The sequence below is a fragment of the Pristiophorus japonicus genome, unplaced genomic scaffold, assembly GCF_044704955.1.
Source record: "Pristiophorus japonicus isolate sPriJap1 unplaced genomic scaffold, sPriJap1.hap1 HAP1_SCAFFOLD_495, whole genome shotgun sequence".
NCBI classification, from domain to species: domain Eukaryota; kingdom Metazoa; phylum Chordata; class Chondrichthyes; family Pristiophoridae; genus Pristiophorus; species Pristiophorus japonicus.
Window position 1 is genome coordinate 162,883 of NW_027254401.1, and position 19,996 is coordinate 182,878.

Genomic DNA, 19,996 nt, shown 5'->3' on the forward strand with positions numbered 1-19,996 from the left:
AACCTCTCCTGGTCTGCACTGGGGAGCAAGGGAGGTCAAGGGTCAGCACAGAATGTCATCAACCTAAACGCCCCACGCCAAGCTCCCTCACTCAAGAGAAGCAAGTTGCATTGATATCATGACGTCTGCACTTTTCATGACATCAACACGTTCCAGCGCGCGTCACCTTCGGCCGCCCGCCCACTGTTCCCGCGTTCTCGCTCCCCATTGGTCGGATGCTCTTGTCAATCAGGCCGTGGGGCCGGGTCACGTGCCGCTCGAGTGCGCGCGCCGCCCAACGGCCGGAGGCGGAGAGAAGGTTCCGGAACGGGGAGGAGGACAAAGCGGCGGAGGCGCAGGGGAGTCCGCGGAACCGGCCGGGAGGCTTTCTAAACACCAGGGGTAGGCCTCAGGCCCCCAACAACAACCTGCGGCTCCGGCGTTTGCCCCGAGCTTGACTGGGTCAGACCCTTCGGGGAGGCGGGAGGAGATTGTGGGGGCGGCGGAGGGTGTGGACCCGCGGGTGGGCCGGGGAGCTTCACCCACACCCGCTGTAGGCCTCAGGCCCCAATCACAGCCCACAGGCTGAGCCCGGCTTTGTCCCCCCCGCCCCCCGCGGTGACAGGCCCAGGGGCTGGCTCACTCTGGCTGCCTGCCTCTCCTCCACGGTCAGGGAAGGAGGGAGAGAGAAAACGGGCAACTCGGGGCCAGTTAGTCTGACATCAGTCCTTGGGGGAAATGCTGCAATCCATTACTACACAAGTGTAACAGGGCACTGAGAAAATCAGGCTCTCAGTCTGCACTCAACATGGTCTTGTGGGAGGGAAATCGTCTTTAATACATTTATTAAGCTTTTTGAGGATGTCAGCAGCAGGGTGGATGAAGGGGAACCAGTGGCTGTAATGTTGCAGGATTTCCAAAACACATTTGATGTGCCACATAAAATGCTAATTGAGAGCTCACGGAGTTGGGGGTAATATATTAGCACGGATAGAGGATTGGTTAACGGACAGAGAGTCGGGATACACGGGACATGTTCCGGTTGGCGGGCTGTAACTAGTGGGGTACTGCAAGGATCAGTCAGCTTTGGTCTTAGCTTTGCTTTGGCCTCAGCTAATTACAATCTGTATTAAAGACTTGCATGAAGGGATCAAGTACAATGTATCCAAGTTTGCTGACGATACAAAGCCAGGTGGGAAAGTACGCTGTGAGGAGGATGCAAAGAGCCTGCAAAGAGATATGGACAGGTCAAGAAAGTGGGCAATAAGGTGGCAGATGGAGTATAATGTGGGGAAATGTGAGGTTGTTCACTTTGGTAGGAAGAATAGAAAAACAGAATATTTTTTAAATGATAAACTAATAAATGTTGGTGTTCAGAGAGATTTAGGTGTCCTCGTACAGGAAACACAGAGCACTGGCATGCAGGTACGGCAAGCGATCAGGAAGGCATGTTGGCCTTTATTGCCAGGGGGTTGGAGTACAAGAGTAAGGAAGTCTTGCTACAATTGTACAAGGCCTTGGTGAGACCACACCTGCAGTACTGTGCACAGTTTTGTTCTTCTTATCTGAGGAAGGATATCCTTGCCTTAGAGAGAGTGCAATGAAGGTTCACCAGATTGATTCCTGGGATGGGGGGATTGTCCTATGAGGAGGGATTGAGCAGTATGGGCCTATACTCTCCGGAGTTTAGAAGAATAAGAGGGGATCATGTAAAATTCTGAGGGGGACTGACAGGGTAGATGCTAAGAGGTTGTTTCCCCCGACTGGAGAGTCTCAAAATAGGGCCCACAGTCTCAGAATAAGGGGGTCGGCCATATAAGACTGAGATGAGGAGGAATTTCTTCGCTCAGAGGGTTGTAAATCTTCGGAATTCTCCACCCCAAAGGGCTGTGGGTGTTGAGTATATTCAAGACTGAGATATATAGATTGTTGGACTCTGGGGGAATCAAGGGATATGGAGATCAGGCAGGAAAGTGGAGCTGAGGTTGAAGATCAGCCATGATCATAGTGAATGGCGGAACAGGCCTGAGGGACCGTATGGCCTATTCTTGCGCCTAATTCTTGTGGTCTTTTGTCTTGTCAGTTCCCGGATGGCCCTGGAGAGGGAACATGCGGTGTGCACTGGTTCCTTGATGCCTTCCGTGACCGGTGGCACCTCAGGGTACGGAGTATCTCATACGCACTGGGAACAACATTCTGGTTTATTTGGGAAGGTGCCCTTTGCTTTTGTTGCTTATTTTGCCGCCTTTTAATTCGATTGGATCACATGTTTGTGGGAACAAGAGAGGAAAGAATATTCCATGGAAGCTGGAATTGTCTGTTTTGATTTTCGGCCCAGGACTTAGTGATGACTTTTGTGAACTCTTTTACAGGGAATTAGAAGGGGAGGATTTACAGACAGGAAACTCAAACCAAACCAAATCTGACGGAGTCACTCGATTCATCAGGACCTGAATATCATCGGTCTTTGAAAGTGGAAGAAGAAATGTTTGCCTGTTCTGCCTGTGGGAAAAGATTTCAAATATCAGTGTGACTGGAAAAGCACCGAGACACACACACCCGAATGAGATTGTTTCAGTGCACTGACTGTGGAAAGAGCTTTAACCAGTTACACAGCCTGAAAAAACATCGCACCATTCACCCTGGGGAGAAACCGTACACATGTTCTGTGGGGACCAGGCTTCAACTGATCGTCCAACCTGGAGAGACACATGGACACCCCGTACCATGGAGAAACTGTGGAACTGTGGAAAGGGATTCAATTACCCATCCCTGTTGGAAACTCATCACTGCAGTCACACAGGGGAGAGGTCGTTCTGCTCAGAGTGTGGGAAGGGATTCACTCGCTCATCCACCCTGTCGGCACACCAGCGTCACTGACACCACGTGGACTGGGAAAGTATGTTAAAGGGTAAGACTGTAGAAATGCAGTGGCAAACATTTAAGGAGATATTTCATAACTCTCAGCAAAGATTTATTCGTGAGAAACAAAGATGCTTAGAGAAGGCTGAACCATCCCTGGCTAACTAAGGAAGTAAAGGTATCAAATTGAAAAAAAGGCAAACAATGTTGTGAAGGACAGTGGAAGGCCAGAGGATTGGGAAATTGTTAGAAACCAGCAAAGGACAACTAAAAAAAATGATGACAGAGAAGATAGCAGCTGAGAGCAAACTAGCAAGAAATATCAGTAAGAGCTTCGACAGATATATAAAAAGGAACCGAGTAGCTAAAGTAAACATTGGTCCTTTAGTGGATGAGACTGGAGAATTAATATTGGGAAACACGGAAATGGCAGAGATTTTGAACAAATATTTTGTATTGGTCTTCACGTTAGATGACACTAAAAACATCCCAACAGTTGATAATCAAGGAGCTATTGTGGTGGTGAGGGGAGGGGGGACTTAAAACAGTCACTATCACTAGAGATAAAGTACTAAGCAAACAAATGGGACTAAAGGTGGACAAGTCCCCTGGACCTGATGGCACGCATCCTAGGATCTTAAAAGAAGTGGCTGCAAAGATAGTGGATACATTGGTTGTAATCTACCAAAATTACCTGAATTCTGGAGAGGTCCCAGCGGACTGGAAAACCGCAAATGTTACATTCCTATTCAAGAGACGGAGACAGAAATCAGGAAACTATAGACCAGTTAGCCTACCATGTCATTGGGAAAATACTGGAGCCCATCATTAAGGAAGAAGTAGCAGGACATTTAGAAAATCATATTGCAGTCAAGCAGAGTCAGCATGGTTTTATGAAAGGGAAATCATGTTTGACAAAGTTGTTGGAGTTGTTTGAGGATGTAACGAGCAGAGTGGATAAAGGAGAACCCGTTGATGTCATACATTTGGATTTCCAGAAAGCATTCGATAAGGTGCCACACAAAAGGTTACTGTACAAGCGAAGAGCTCACGGGGTTGGGGGTAATATATTAGCATGGATAGAGGATTGGTTAACTAACAGAAAACAGAGAGTTAGGATAAATGGGTCATTTTCAGGTTGGCAAACTGTAACTGGTGGTGTGCTGTAGGGATCAGTGCAGGGGCTTCAACTATTTGTAATTTATATTAATGACTTGGATGAAGGGACTTAGTGTAATGCAGCCAAATTTGCTGCTGATACAAAGATAGGTGGAAAGCAAGTTGTGAGGAGGGCGCGAATAATCTATAAAGGGATTTGGATAGGCTCAGTGAGTGGGCAAAAATCTGGCAGATGGACTATAATGTGGTAAAATGTCAGGTTATCCCCTTTGGTAGGAAAAATTAAAAAAATTATTATTTAAATGAGGACGATTACAAAATGCTGTAATACAAAGAGATCTGGGCATTCTTAGACATGAAATGCAAAAAGTTAGCATGCAAGTACAGCAAACAATCAGGAAGGCAAATGGAATGCTGGCCTTTATTGCAAGGGGGATGGAGTATAAAAGTAGGGAAGCCCTGCTACACCTGTACAGGGCGTTGGTAAGACCACAGCTGGAGTACTATGCACACTTTTGGTCTGGACTTGTCTCTATTCCTGTGCCGAGGAGATTGCTACACCAGACGGGAGGGGCAACATTTGGGGACACTGATTACCCACCAATTCCCATTCCCCTTCTTGTGGATAATGGAGGGGCCACTGTGTGTAATGTGCAAGTCAGTAAGAATTGTCAGCCAGCTCTTTCTAATTGGAGATGTTCTTCAGTGGAAACTTTCATACTATTGTAGATTTTGTACCAAAGATCAACTTAGGATTAAAGTAAAAGTTCATAATTTTATTGCAAACTAAATTTCTGTTGAGAGTCGCTGAATTAAGGGGAAAGATAACATACAGCGTTTCTTAAATGGACACTGCAGCCCCAAGAACACAATCAGCAATATATCCAGAATATTAAAGTCCAGCCCAGTTGTAGGGTTATTAACATCAGCAGAAACAAACTCCAACTGTCAGAATGAACGTGGTTCAGTCGGGATGTGATTAACAGCAGCAATAACAACAGATTCCAACCCCTGCAGTCACTTGTGAACTCGCTGGTGTGTCAGCAGGTCGGATTACCGAGTGAATCCCTTCCCACACTCCAAGCAGGTGAACAGTCTCTCCCCAGTGTGAACTCTCTGGTGAGTTACAAGTTGGGAAGACCCAGTGAATCCCTTCCCCCACACGGAGCAGATGAACGGCCTCTCCCTAGTGTGACTGCGTCGATGAATTTCCAGCTCTCACGGTTTTCTAAATACCTTCCCACAGTCCCCACATTTCCATGGTTTCTCCATGGTGCGGGTATCCTTGTGACTCTCCATGGTTGGCCAATCAGTTGTGAATGGTGCGATGATTTTTCAGGCTGTGTAACTGGATAAAGCACTTTCCACAGGCAGTGCACTGGAACACTCTCACTTAAGGTGTGTGTGTCTCGGTGCCTTTCCAGTCACACTGATGTTTGATATCTTTTCCCACAGACAGAACAGGCAAACATTTCTCCTTCCACTTTCAGAGGCCGATGATATTCAGGTCCTGATGAATCGATTGACTCCGTCAGATCTTGACGTGATGTTTGGTTTGTGTTTCCTGTCTGAAAATCTCCCCTTCTAATACGCTGTAAAAGGAGATAACAAAACTCATCACTGTCAGTACAAGACAGAAATTCAGAATAGACACATCTAGTTTCCATGGAACATTCTTTCCACTCTTGCTCTTCCAAACCTGTAAATCTCTGTCCCACACATTGTCCCTCCTGCTGTGCTGAAATCCAAATCAACACACATTTCTAGACTGTTTCTCCTCCACTCCCAGTTTTCACCACCAATTCTGTCTGCAAGTGGACCAGGTGTTTACACGTCATTCATTTCCCTCATGTCACTGTTAGTTAAAGGGACAGAGATTGATCTCTCATTATGCATCTTTAGTACTTAAACAAAAATCCTTCCTGTTAATAGTGAGTCACATTCTGCACTGGGGGAGATGGCTGGTGGCTTCAGCCTTTAAAATACTCCTCCTCTTGTTCAAATCCCTGCAAGGCCTCGCCTCTCCCCATCTCTGTAACTTCCTCCAGCCCACCAACCCTCTTAATAAGGAGAACCAATTTTCAGTGTCAGAAGGGCCGGTAACCAGAGGACACGGATTTAAGGTGTTTGGCAACATAGCCGGAACCAGTATCCTCATGGTGGGGTTTGGTAGTTTGGTTGAGGAGGGTTTAAATTACTTGGCAGGAGGATGGGAACCTGAGAATGGATTCAGAATGGAGAGAAGCAAAGCTGAAATTGGAAATCAAGAAAGTATAAAGTGAATTTGGAATACGGAGGAAACAAGGTCTATAAAATAGATGACAAGGCAGTTTGGCAATGCTTAATGGTATATACTTCAATGCAAGGAGTCATGGGAATAAGGCAGATGAGCTGAGAGCACAAATAGACACGAGGGAGTATAATATAACTATTACTGAGACATGGCTGAAAGGGAAAGTATGGCAGCTCAACATTCCTGGTTACAGGGTTTTCAGATGGGATAGAGACGGGGATAAAAATGGAGGGGGGTGGTCGCAGTATTGATTAAAGAAACAATTACAGCTGTGAGGAGGGATGATATGTCAGAAGGATCATCAACTGAGGCCACATGGGAGAACTGAAGAACAAAAAAGGGGCAGTCACACTGCTGGGGATGTATTATAGACCCCCAAACAGTCAGAGGGAGCCAGAAGAGCAAATATGTAGGCACATTTCTGACAGGTGCAAAACAATAGGGCAGTAATAGGCGGGGATTTCAACTGCCCTAATATTAACTGGGCTAGAATTAGTGTGAATGGTATAGAGGGTGCGGAATTTCTAAAATGCATTCAGGAGAACTTTTTAGCCAGTATGTAACAAGTCCAACAAGAGAGAAGGTGGTTCTGGACTTTGTTTTAGGGAATGAAGCTGGGTAGGTGGAAGGGGTATCAGTGGGAGAGCATTTTGGTGGTAGTGATCATAATTCAATTGGATTTCGGGTAGTTATGGAAAAGGACAAAGATAGACCAGGAATCATCCTCATAGGCAGTCCCTCGGAATCGAGGAAGACTTGCTTCCATTCCCAAAGTGAGTTATTTGATGGCTGAACAGTCCGATACGAGAGCCACAGACCCTGTTACAGGTGGGACAGACATTCGTCGCGGGAAGGGGTGAGTGGGGCTGGTTTGCCGCGCGCTCCTTCCACTGCCTGCGCCTAACCTCTTCACTCTTTGAGCTAAACGCCCTCCCGGATACACTTTCTCCACCTCGGGCGGTCTTCGGCCAGGGTCTCCCAGGTGTCAGTGGTGATGTCGCACTTTACCAGGGAGGCTTTGAGGGTGTCCTTACAACGTTTCCGCTGCCCACCTTTGGCTCGTTTACCATGAAGGAGCACCGCATAAAGCATTTGCTTCGGGAGTCTCATATCTGGCATGCGAACTATGTGGCCTGCCCAGCGAAGTTGATCGAGTGTGGTCAGTGCTTCAATATTGGGGATGTTAGCCTGGATGAGGACACTGATGTTGGTGCGCCTGCCCTCAGTGGATTTGCAGGATCTAGCGGAGACATCATTGGTGATATAGCTCCAGCGACTTGAGGTGCCTTCTATACATCGTCCATGCCTTAGACCTATACAGGAGGGCGGCTTTTACTACAGCCCTGTAGACCATGAGCTTGGTGGTAGATTTGAGGGTCTGGTCTTCAAACACTCTTTTCCTCAGATGGCCGAAGGCTGCACTGGCGCACTGGAGGTGATGTTGAATCTCCGCATCAATGTCTGCCTTTGTTGATGAAAGGCTCCCGAGATATAGGAAATGGTCCACGTTGTCGAGGGCCATGCCATGAATCTTGATGATTGGAGGGCAGTGCTGTGTGGCGGGGACAGGCTGGTGGAGGACCTTTATCTTACGGATGTTAAGTGTAAGGCCCATGCTTTCATATGCCTCAGTGAATACATTGACTATATCCTGGAGTTCGGCCTCTGAATGTGCACAGACGCAGGCATCGTCCACATACAGCAGCTCCACGACAGAGGTTGGGGTAATCTTGGACCTGGCCTGGAGGTGGCGTAGGTTAAACAACTTCCCACTGGTTCTGTAGTTTAGTTCCACTCTAGCGGGGAGCTTGTTGATTGTGAGGTGGAGCATGGCAACGAGGAAGATTGAGAAAAGTGTTGGAGCGATAACGCAGCCCTGTTTGACCCTGGTCCGGACGTGAATTGGGTCTGTAATGGATCCGTTGATAAGGATCACGGCCTGCATGTCATCGTGAAGCAGGCGAAGGATGTTGACAAACGTTTGGGGGCATCCGAAACGGAGGAGGGCGCTCCATCGACCCTCATGGTTGACAGTGTCAAAGGCCTTTGTAAGATCGAGAAAGGCCATGTATAAGGGCTGGAGCTGCTCCCTGCATTTTTCCTGCAGCTGTCACGCTGCAAAGATCATGTCCGTTGTGCCCCGTAGGGGACGAAATCCACATTGTCATTCCGGGAGGAGCTCCTCGGCCACAGGGAGAAGACGATTGAGGAGAACTCTAGCAACAACTTTCCCAGTGGCTGATAGCAGGGAGATTCCCCTGTAGTTGCCGCAGTCGAATTCGTCCCCTTTTTAAAAAAAAATGGTGACAATCACTGCATCTCTGATCTCCCAGCATGCTCTCCCTCCAGATGAGAGAAATGAGGTCATGTATCCGCGCCATCAGCGCCTCTCCGCCATACTTTAGCGCCTCAGCAGGGATTCCATCCGCACCCGTAGCCTTGTTGTTCTTGAGCTGTTTTATGGCTTTACCTAGCTCGTGCAATGTTGGAGTTTCACTGAGATGCTGCGGGATGGAGTCGAGAATACTCAAGTCAAAGGCAGAGTCTTGATTGAGGAGATCTTCAAAGTGCTCCTTCCATCGGGCCCTGACAGCCTCAGTGTCCTTGATGAGTGTTTCCCCGTTCTTGGCCAGGAGTGGGGTAGGGCCTTGGGAGTTTGGACCGTAGGTGGCCTTGACTGCCGTGAAGAATCCTCGCATACCATGACTATCGGCCAGTTGTTGTATCTCCTGTGCTTTCTCCATCCACCACCTGTTCGTTAGGTCCCGGGTTTTTTGTTGGACCTGAGACTTGCGCCATCTGTAATGTTGTTTTGCAGTTCCCGAGTTGGATTGTTGTTTGAGGCTCAGAAATGCTTTGCGCTTGCGATCTATTAGTTCTTCGATCTCCTGATCATTTTCATCAAACCAGTCCTGATGTTTCCTGGTTGAGTGACCAAGTGTCTCTTCACAGCCACTGGTTACAGTGACCTGGAGGACAGACCAAACGCTGTGGGTATTCAGCCTCTCAGGGTCATCAAGGCACGCCAGATTGGCTGTGAGGCGCTGGCTGTATAGGGCTCTCTTAGCTGGGTCTCTATATACCACAGCATTAAGGGACAGGATATATCTTCATTTAGAAAAACACGGATTAATAAAGAACAGCCAGCATGGATTTGTTCAGGGAAGGTCGGGTCTGACTAACTTCATTGAATTTTTTGAGGAGGTAACAAAGAAGGTTGATGAGGGTAGTGCGTTTGCTGTAGTGCATATGGATTTGATAAGCTCCATAAGGCATTTGATAAGCTCCAACATTGCAGACTGGTCATGAAAGTAAAAGCCCATGGGATCCAGGGCAAAGTGGCAAGTTGGATCCAAAATTGGCTCAGAGTCAGGAAGCAAAGGGTAATGGTCGATGGGTGTTTTTGTGACTGGAAGGCCATATTCAGTGGGGTTCCGCAGGGCGCAGTACTAGGTCCCTTGCTTTTTGTGGTATATATCAATGATTTCGACTTGAATGTAGGGGGTATGATTAAGAATTGCAGATGATACTAAAATCGGCTGTGTGGTTGATAATGAAGAAGAAAGCTGTCGGCTGCAGGAAGGTATGAATGAACTGATCAGGTGGGCTGAACAGTGGCAAATGGAATTCAATCTGGAGAAGTGTGAGGTAATACATTTGGGGAGGGCAAACAGGCAAGGGAATGCACATTAAATGGTAGGACACTGAGAAGTGTAAAGGAACAAAGGGACCTTGGAGGGCATGTCCACAAATCTCTTAGGGTAGCAGGACAGGTAGATAAGGTGGTTAAGAAGGCATATCGAATACAAGAGCAGGAAGGTTATGCTTGAACTGTATAAAACACTAGTTAGGCCACAGCTAGAGTACTGCATGCAGTTCTGGTCACCACATTACAGGAAAGATGTGATTGCACTGGAGAGGGTACAGAGGAGATTTATGAGGATGTTGCCTGGACTGGAGAATTTTAGCGATGAGGAAAGATTGGATAGGCTGGGGTTGTTTTCTTTGGAACAGAGGAGGCTGAGGGGAGACCTAATTGAGGTGTATAAAATTATGAGGGGCCTAGTTGGAGTGGATAACAAGGACCTATTCCCCTTAGCAGAGGGTCAACAACCAGGGGGCGTAGATTTAAAGTGGTAGGAGGTTAAGAGGGTGGTGGAGGCAAAAACCCTCAGAGCATTGAAAATTAATTTGGATATGCATTTGAAGTGCCGTGACCTACAAGGCCACAGATCAAGAGCTGAAACGTGGGGTTTGGCTTGATAGTTCTTTGTCGGCCGGCACAGACACGATGGGCTGAATGGCCTCCTTTAATGCTGTAAACTTCTGTGGTTCTATGATCCTGTACTTACAATGATGATGTTTGTAAATGATGAGAAATATAGAAGATTAAAGGGTGATCTAATTGAGGTGTTTAAGATTAAAGGAGTTGATAGGGTAGATGGAGAGAAACGATTTCCTCTGGTGGAGGAGTCCACAACAAGGGGTCACAACCTTAAAATCAGAGCCAGGCCATTCAGGGTGATGTCAGGAAGCACTTCCTCACACAAATGCTGATTGGCTGTTTCTCTTAGTTGGAGAGTCTAGAACTAGGGGTCACAGTCTCAGGATAACGGACGGCCATTTAGGACTGAGATGAGGAGAAATGTCTTCGCTCAAAGGGTTGTGAATCTTTGGAATTCTCTGCCCCAAAGAGCTGTGGATGCTCAGTCGTTGAGTGTATTCAGGGCTGAGATCGATAGATGTTTGGACACTAAAGAAATCAAGGGATACGGGGATAGTGTGGGAAAGTGAAGCTGAGGTAGAAGATCAGCCATGATCTTATTGAATGGCACAGCAGGCTCGAGGGGCTGTTTAACCCACTCCTGCTCCTATTTCTTATGCTCTTAAAGTCTAATGGAAATCTGGAACTCTGTTCCCCATAAAACGGAGGCTGGGGACCAATTCAAAATTCCAAAACTGAGATTGATAGATTGTCCTTAGGCGTGTATTAATGGCGATGGAACCAAGGCAGGTAGACAGAGTTAAAATACTGATCAGCCACAATCTCATTGAATGGTGGGACAGGCTCAAGGGGCTGAATGGCCTATTCCTGTTCCTATGTTCCTATTTACAGTGATGACTTTTGTAAACAGCTTTTACAGGGGATTAGAAGGGGAGGAAATGCAGACGGGATTAAACCTGGGTCCCTCCTGTTCCTATGACTGTCACACTGGGCATACCTTTACCCACTGAGCCATTGGGAGGAGGGTCCAGTGACCCTGCTGGAAAATGCACATGTGAGGCCTCAAGTGAGGACAGTGGAACAGCCTGTCGACACTCACTGTCGAGGTTCACACATAGAGATTAGGCACATGGGTCACATATTGGAGAGAAACTGGTGATTGTAGAACTGAACCCAGCCAGAGTCAGCACCTTCAGGGGAGGAGAGGAGAGAAGGATAAAATAATAAGAATTTGTGCAATGTGCCTTGTGCCTTGCTCTCTCCCTGGATCCTGAAACTACAGAACTCACTCTTCCCCCTCTGAAGTCTACAGACTCTAAAACTGAAGCTTGGTGGCCCTCAGTCCCGACTCCTTGATTTACCTCCCCTTCTCTCCTCCTCTTTCTCCCTGGGTTATGTTCCACACTCTGGGCCTTGGGCCTTCCCCAAGGATTCTCAGTATGAACAGGGGGGATGTGTGTTGAGACAGGATGTCCCAGCTCTCCACCTTTTAAAGGGACAAGGAGAGGACCAGCTGGGCTGAATGGCCCTGCTTTATGACATCACTGCAATGCCTAGCAACCAACCTCCCTGAGCCCTGCTCATTATGGGCTGGTGTTTGATGGGACAGTGTAGAGGGAGCTTTACTCTGTATCTAACCCGTGCTGTACCAGCCCTGGGAGTGTTTGATGGGACAATGTAGAGGGAGCTTTACTCTGTACCTGCCCTGGAAGTGTTTAAGAACATAAGAAATAGGAGCAGGGGTAGGCCATTTGGTCCCTTGAGCCTGCTCCGCCATTGAATATCATGGACTCAGCTTCACTTCCCTGTCCGTTCCCCATAACCCTTTCTTCCCTTATCGCTCAAAATTCTGTCTCTCTCCGCCTTTAATATATTCAATGACCTAGCAGCCACAGCTCTCTGGGGCAGAGAATTCCATGGATTTACAACCCTCTGAGAAGAAATTTCTCCTCATCTCAGTTTTAAAAGGGCGGCCCCTTATTCTAGGTCTATGTCCCCTAGTTTTAGTTTCCCCTATGAATGGAAATATCCTCTCTCCATCCACCTTCTCGAGCCTCCTCATTATCTTATAAGTTTTAATAAGATCACCTCTCATTCTTCTGAACTCCAATGAGTTAAGGCCCAACCTACTCAACCTATCCTCATAAGTCAACCCCCTAATCTCTGGAATAAACCTAGTGAACCTTCTCTGAACAGCCTCCAATGCAAGTATATCCTTCCTTAAATACAGAGACCAAAATATATGAAGGTTAAAATCACCCATGATTATTGCTGTTCCTTTTTTACAAGTCTCCATTATTTCTTGATTTATACTCCATCCAATCATGTAGCTACTGTTAGGGGCCTATAGACTACGTCCACCAGTGACTTTTTCCCTTTGTTATTCCTTCTCACCACCCAAACTGATTCAACCTCTTGATTCTCTGAGCCAATATCGTTTCTCTCTAATGCACTGATCCCATCCTTTATTAACAGTGCTACCCCACCTCCTTTTCCTTTCTGTCTGTCCTTCCGAATTGTCAAATACCCCTGAATATTTTGTTCCCAGTCCTGGTCACCTTGCAACCATGTCTCTGTAATGGCTATCAGATCATACCTATTTGTATCTATTTGTGCCGTCAACTCATCTATTTTGTTACGAATGCTACATGCATTTAGACAAAGAGCTTTTCAATTTTTTTTACCCTTTTGTCTTGCTTGTTTCCTCTGACTTCAAATTTACTTTCTACTTGTTTGATGGGACAGTGTAGAGGGAGCTTTACTCTGCACCTAACCTGTGCTGTACCTGGTCTGGGTGTGTTTGATGGGACAGTGTAGAGGGAGCTTTACTCTGTACCTGACCAGAACATGTTTCAGGCACACACTCGGTGTTCAGAATACCCATATTCTGCCCAGTGTCGACGTGAACCCAGCCAGAGTCAGCACCTTCAGGGGAGAGAGGGGAACCAGTGACTGTGGAATTGAACCCAGCCAGAGTCAGCACCTTCAGGGGAGGAGAGGGAGGGGAACCAGTGAGTGTGGAACTGAACCCAGCCAGAGTCAGCACCTTCAGGGGAGGAGAGGGAGGGGAACCAGTGAGTGTGGAACTGAACCCAGCCAGAGTCAGCACCTTCAGGGGAGGGAAAAAAACAGCGAGAAGAAAGAAATGATGGAGATGGTGCGATGGGTTTGGGTTTCAGCTCCGGGAGGAGGGAGAGTGTGTGGGATGGGGATTTACAGCTTTGGGGGAACGAGAGGAAAAAATGTTCCCTCGAAAGTCGAATTGTCTGTTCTGAATTTCTATCCTGCCCTTTCAGTAGTGAGTTTTGTAAACTCCTTTTACAGGGTATTAGAAGGGGAGGATTTACAGACGGGGAATTGGAACCAAACATCACGTCAAGATCTGACAGAGTCACTCAATGTAGCAGGACCTGAATATCATCGGCCTTTGAATGTGGAAGGAGAAATGTTTGTCTGTTCTGTCTGTGGCAATAGATTTCAAACATCAGTGTGACTGGAAAAGCACCGAGACACATACACCCGAGTGAGAGTGTTCCAGTGCACTGCCTGTGGAAAGAGCTTTAACCAGTTACACAGCCTGAATAAACATCGCACCCTTCACAGTGGGGAGAAACCGTACACGTGTTGTGTGTGTGGACGAGGCTTCAACTGATCGTTTAACCTGGAGAGACACAAGAACATCCACATAATGGAGAAACCATGGGAATGTGGGGACTGTGGGAAGGGATTCAGTTACCCGTCTGAGCTGGAAATTCATCGACGCAGTCACACTGGGGAGAGGCCGTTCACCTGCTCTGTTTGTGGGAAGGGATTCAGTGATTCATCCACCCTGCTGAAACACCAGCGAGTTCACACCGGGGAGAGGCCGTTCACCTGCTCCGTGTGTGAGAAGGCATTCACTCAGTCATCCAGCCTGCTGAGACACCAGCGAGTTCACATTGGGGAGAGGCCGTTCACCTGCTCTGAATGCGGGAAGTGATTCACTACATCATCCGACCTGCTGAGACACCAGCGAGTTCACACTGGGGAGAGGCCGTTCACCTGCTCTGAATGCGGGAAGGGATTCACTACATCATCCAACCTGCTGAGACACCAGCGCGTTCACAAGTGACTGTAGGGTTTGTATTCTGCTGTGAATCACATTGTCAGAATGAACACAGCTCAGTCCCAATCGGACTGTGTTTCCCGGTAACTGGAGTTTAATTTTCTGGATATCTGACAAATAAATCAGCTTTGGTTCCAATACACAGTATGTCCATTCCTTGATTTCTTCAATATAAGAGGAGAATAATTGTTGTCCTGTTACCAACTGTTCCTTTTTTGGAACTTTTCTCCTTCATTTAACAAAGACCTGTCCTTACGTAGCACCTCACATGACCTCAGGGTGTCCCAAAGTGCTTTACAGCCAATGAAGTACAACAACACTGTTATCAAGAAAGATTTTCCCCTAGGGCAACGGCACCTGTAGCATAGATGTTAGAACGAAAAATGTAATTGTAGCATTAAATGCGTGTGTAAAATGTATAAAGATGGCTCCTTGTGGTTTAGCAAAGCCCCAAGGGATTTCGGTCAGCAAACAGAGGCTGCATTATTAGTTACTGATAACTGTTGTTTTCTCACGCAGGGATACACATGAGCTCTGCAGATGTTCTTAATCATCGGGCTAATAGGCCCCAGACGAGACGTCCCAGTCCATGTTAGAACAATACGACTCTTTAACAGGACGAAGATAAGGAGACTGCCCAAAGACAGCACCCAAGGACAGTAAGATAAGGGAAGGGCCCAGACCATGTCACAAGACCATGAATAATCCTTAGAAACACATGAGACAATCACGCAGTCACATAATGGTTAGAGACCACTTCTATTGGTCTATTTGAATCTATATGTAATCTATAATCAATATAATTGGATAGTGTCCGGCCGAAATGGTCTGATGTAACTGTAGTAAACTGTTATAAAACATATAAAAATCCATGAAACCCTTTGTTCGGCGGAGAGAGGTACCTGGACCCACCAGTTGCTTTATCTCCCCGCCGGCGTAATAAACCGTTTTGATGTATGGACTAACCCTGAGTGACGAGTGATTCTTGGAAGGTACATTCGCGCTAACAACTCCAAAGTACATTTGAAGTGCATTCACTGTTGTAGTATAGGAAATGCAGCAGATGATTTGCACACAGCAAGCTGCCATGAACAGCAATGGTCAATAATCTGTTTGAGTGATATTAGTTGAGAGCTGATGGGGCCTCGGTTAAACGACTCATCTGAAAGATGGCAACACTGACAGTGCAGCAATCCTGTGCTGTACCTGCCCTGGGAGTGTTTGATGGGACAGTGTAGAGGAGGCTTTACTCTGTATCTAACCCCGTGCTGTACCTGCCCTGGGAGTGTTTGCTGGGACAGTGTAGAGGGAGCTTTACTCTGTATCTAACCCGTGCTGTACCTGACTGGAGAGTGTTTCAGGCAGACACTTGGTGCTCAGAATACACTATTCCATGGCAGTGACATCCATCACCTCGATGAGAACAAAATTTAACCCAAAGATAAGAGAAACCCATTAGTCCCTCCCCTGGACACAGATCCGGAGGGACAGTGAGTGTCCTGAACATTAGTGTGTTCGATAGTTCCTCTCTGGGTCTGAGCCTTTGGGTGATGGTTTGAATTTGATGCCCTCGAGTTACTGACTCACCGACTGGTGGAAATAGTTTTTCCTCATTTACCTGATCAAACTTTGAACAGCTCCCTCAGATCTCCAATTCCCCTTTGTTCTAATGAAAAGAGCCCCAGTTTCTCCAATCCCCCCTGATAACTAAAGCCTCTCTTCCCTGGTATCATCTCAGTGAATCTCTCTGCACCCTCTCCATGGCTTCGACATCCTTCCTGGTGTAAGATCCCCAAAACCTGACACAATATTCGAACTGCAGCCTAACCAATGATTTGCGCAGATCTACATGCCCTCTGCCCTTTTGTACACCATGCCCCTATTTATAAAACCCTAGGATCCCATGTGCTTTTTAACCGCTATCAATTTGTCCTACTTTTAAAGATTTGTCTAACTGAAGCCCTTGTAGGTTTTAGAGGTATTAACTTAGCATGGCTAAAACACATTGACATAAACTGACTGATATAATGTGCATCATGGGAGAGAGAAGTTTAGCCTGAGTTAGAAACTCAAACAATCGATTCACTGCAGTGTCGCCATGGCAACACTGATAAGACATTCCATTCACTGAACCCACTGTTGGAATCTGTAATCAGATCAGGGGAAAGAACAGGGTTTGTCTGTTAGTAACCACAATGTAAGCTTAAACCAGAGTGGGTAACACAATAGATTAGATTATAACATGTTTTGTTTATACCTATAATTGTGAAACTATAAGAAATAACAACTAACAGCAGGCAGGGAGTTTAAAGATAATGAATAAAAGTAACTGCTGGGAACCAGGGAAAGTGTCCTTGTAAATCACAGATTCGAGAAATTCCAACTGTCTTTTCCTCGCTTCCTGCCCAAACCCAGCTGGGAAGACAAAGAAGAGTCCGGTGCCAGAGGTGGATCAGTGCAAGGTATAAAAGTGAGGGGAGACTGATGTAAGGGGGCAGTCGGGACTGGAGACACCGGAGATCAAGCTCAGGGCATCCAGAGGGCTGACCTGGTGTCAGTTACTGTGGACACGTGGGACTTGTATCTTTACTCTGATGTGGTAGAACACAGAGAATCTGCTCAAATTATAGTTCTTAAGATATTAAAGTTGCTGATAATCATTGAATATATTTAAGGTGGAGATAGACAGAGTTTTGAAAGATAAGGGAGTGAAGGGTTATGGGGAGCGGGCAGGGAAGTGGAGTTAAGGCCAGGATCAGATCAGCCATGATCTTATTGAATGGCAGAGCGGACTCGAGGGGCCAGATGGCCCACTCCTACTCCTATTTCTTGTGTTCTAACACTAGACCTCTCGATCCTTAATAAGACAAGGAATTAGCTAGAATCTTACAACCCTAAATCTCGCTGCTCCTCTACTCCATTGAAAGTTTTACCATTTAATGTACATTTTCACCCTTTTTCTTCCTCCCAAAATCTATCGCAGCACATTTCTCTGCATTAAATTTCATTTCACATCAACCTGCCCCAATTACTAACCTGTGAATTGAAAATGAAGGCACTTAAAGTCCTCTTCACAGTTGGCCATGGGCCCTTTTTGGCATTCCCTGGAGATTTTGATCATGTGCCCCATATACCCAAGCATAGATGACAGAATAGCCTAACTCCCAGGCCTTATCCATAAACCCCTAAACCCAATCCTAGTTCCCAGACTGTAACAATAAACGCTAAAACTAATCCCAAACCTTAAGAGAGAATCCAATTTACCAAAAAAAACAGAACAGAATCATACTCTTAACTAAAATAATATAAAAAAAAACGAAAATAACTAACCCTAACTCCAGACCCCAACCCTCATAAACCTAAACCTAAAACGTGTAACCTTTAAATCTATACCCCAGCCCCAAAACCGAACCCTAACTCCAGACCTTAACTCTCATAAACCTAAACCTTGTAAACACAGACCCCAGCTCCAAAACCAAACCCTAACCCCCCGCTAAAATCTAACCCCAACATAAAACATAACAGTCCTGACCCCAACCACAAAAACCCAACCCTAACTCTGGATCCTAAACCCCGAAAACTGAACCCTAACCGAAACCTGAACAGCCCACACCACAGCTCGCAAACCCAATCCTAACCCCAGACCCTAGACCCCCAAAACTGAACCCTAACCTAAAACATATTAATGCAGACCCTAACCCCAAGACCTAACTCTAAATGCCCCTAAATCAACCCCAGCTCTTCCCTCCTCCTCAAGGAAACAGGAAGTAAACAGAAATGTGTGTAAAACAGAGGCCTAAACTGCCCTCTCCCCGGGCAGACCAGGAAATAGAAGGGTGTACAACAAAAGGGGACAACAGATGACGTAGGGAACCAAACTGAAAATAAAACAAAACACTGGATTGAACGAAGACGGTAATAACAAAAACATAACAGAACTAACCCCCAAACTATAATAAAACCAAAAACAGTACAAAACAAAAACAAAAAATTTTAATTAAAAAAAAAATAATTTATTAAAATCAAAAAACAAAAATTTACAGGAAGTAGGGGAAAATGGGGTAAAAGACTTAAAAGAAACAAACAAACTATCAGTAAATCAAAACATTAGATGCCCCACAAAAAACCCCAACCACGGACATTCAACCAGGTGAGTCATCACACTACACACAAACACGAATAAAAAGGGAGCAGAGCTCCACATTTGTACCTAACAAACAGGGAGGACCATTGAGCACACAGAGACAACACACCAGGAGTATAAACACGAACCATAACACCAGACAAAGCACACAATTAACACCTCATCACTAAGAGGGAGGAGGTTTAAATAATTTCTTTCCCACCTCCCAGCCCTCCTCGTTCCGATTGACCTGGTGGAAGGTAGGGAGCTCTAAACCCTCCATAACCTCTCACTGTAAAGTTATCGATCTGATACCCTCTGACCCTTGAACCCCTCCCCCCGACCCACTTGATTTTCCTGGTCTCTGATGAAGCCCCAGTAAGGGTGAAACATTAGGCCTATAGACTACAATCAATCACCTAGACGATAGATCGTGAAGTGAGTATAAATCTTCCCCCCCCCCCCCCCCCACCCCCGAAAAGCCCCCACCTTACTTTTCTCCCCGCACCCTTGGGAGACTTCTTCCTCACTCCCTCCACACTTCCAAACCACCGTGCTGGTCTTTTTCTTTAAAAAAAAAGCCTATGTCTCATTTCCCTTTATTCTTAACAAAAAATGTTCTCCGTACCAGCTCTAATTGTACTGCTATTTAGAACTAGTAGGATAAGTGTTTGCTGCGGGACTGTGATTTCTCTGCTCCCCCCTCACCTTCCCCCCCCCCCCCCCCCCACCCTACCCAACGGAACACTATTGCCATCGAACCACTACGTGCACACACACCTCGAGTGTCACCTCGAGTCTCATTGCCAAGAGCATGCAGAAATCAAGCGCAGGCAGCAGAAGGAGCGTGCGGCAAACCAGTCCCACCTGTGACAGAGACTGTAATTCTCTTATTGGACTGTTCATCATAGGCAGTCCCTTGGATTTGAGGAAGACTTGCTTCCACTCGTAAAATTAGTCCTTAGGTGGCTGAACAGTCCAATACAAGAACCACAGTCCCTGTCACAGGTGGGAGAGATAGTCGTTGAGTGAAAGGGGTGGGTGGGACTGGTTTGCCGCATGCTCTTTCCGCTGCCTGCACTTGATTTCTGCATGCTCTCGGTGACGAGACTCGAGGTGCTCAGTGCCCTCCCAGATGCACTTCCTCCACTTAGGGCAGTCTTTGGCCAGGGACTCCCAGGTGTCGGTGGGGATGTTGCACTTTATCAGGGAGGCTTTGAGGGTGTCCTTGTAACGTTTCCTCTGCCCAACTTTGGCTTGTTTGCCGTGAAGAGTTCCGAGTAGAACGCT

At 46.6% G+C, this 19,996-nt stretch overlaps 1 pseudogene; it reads left to right on the top strand.

Annotated features, from left to right (window-relative positions):
• Positions 1-233: 233 nt before the first annotated feature.
• Positions 234-19,996, top strand: part of LOC139253653 (zinc finger protein 664-like) — a 33,317-nt pseudogene continuing 13,554 nt past the window's right edge.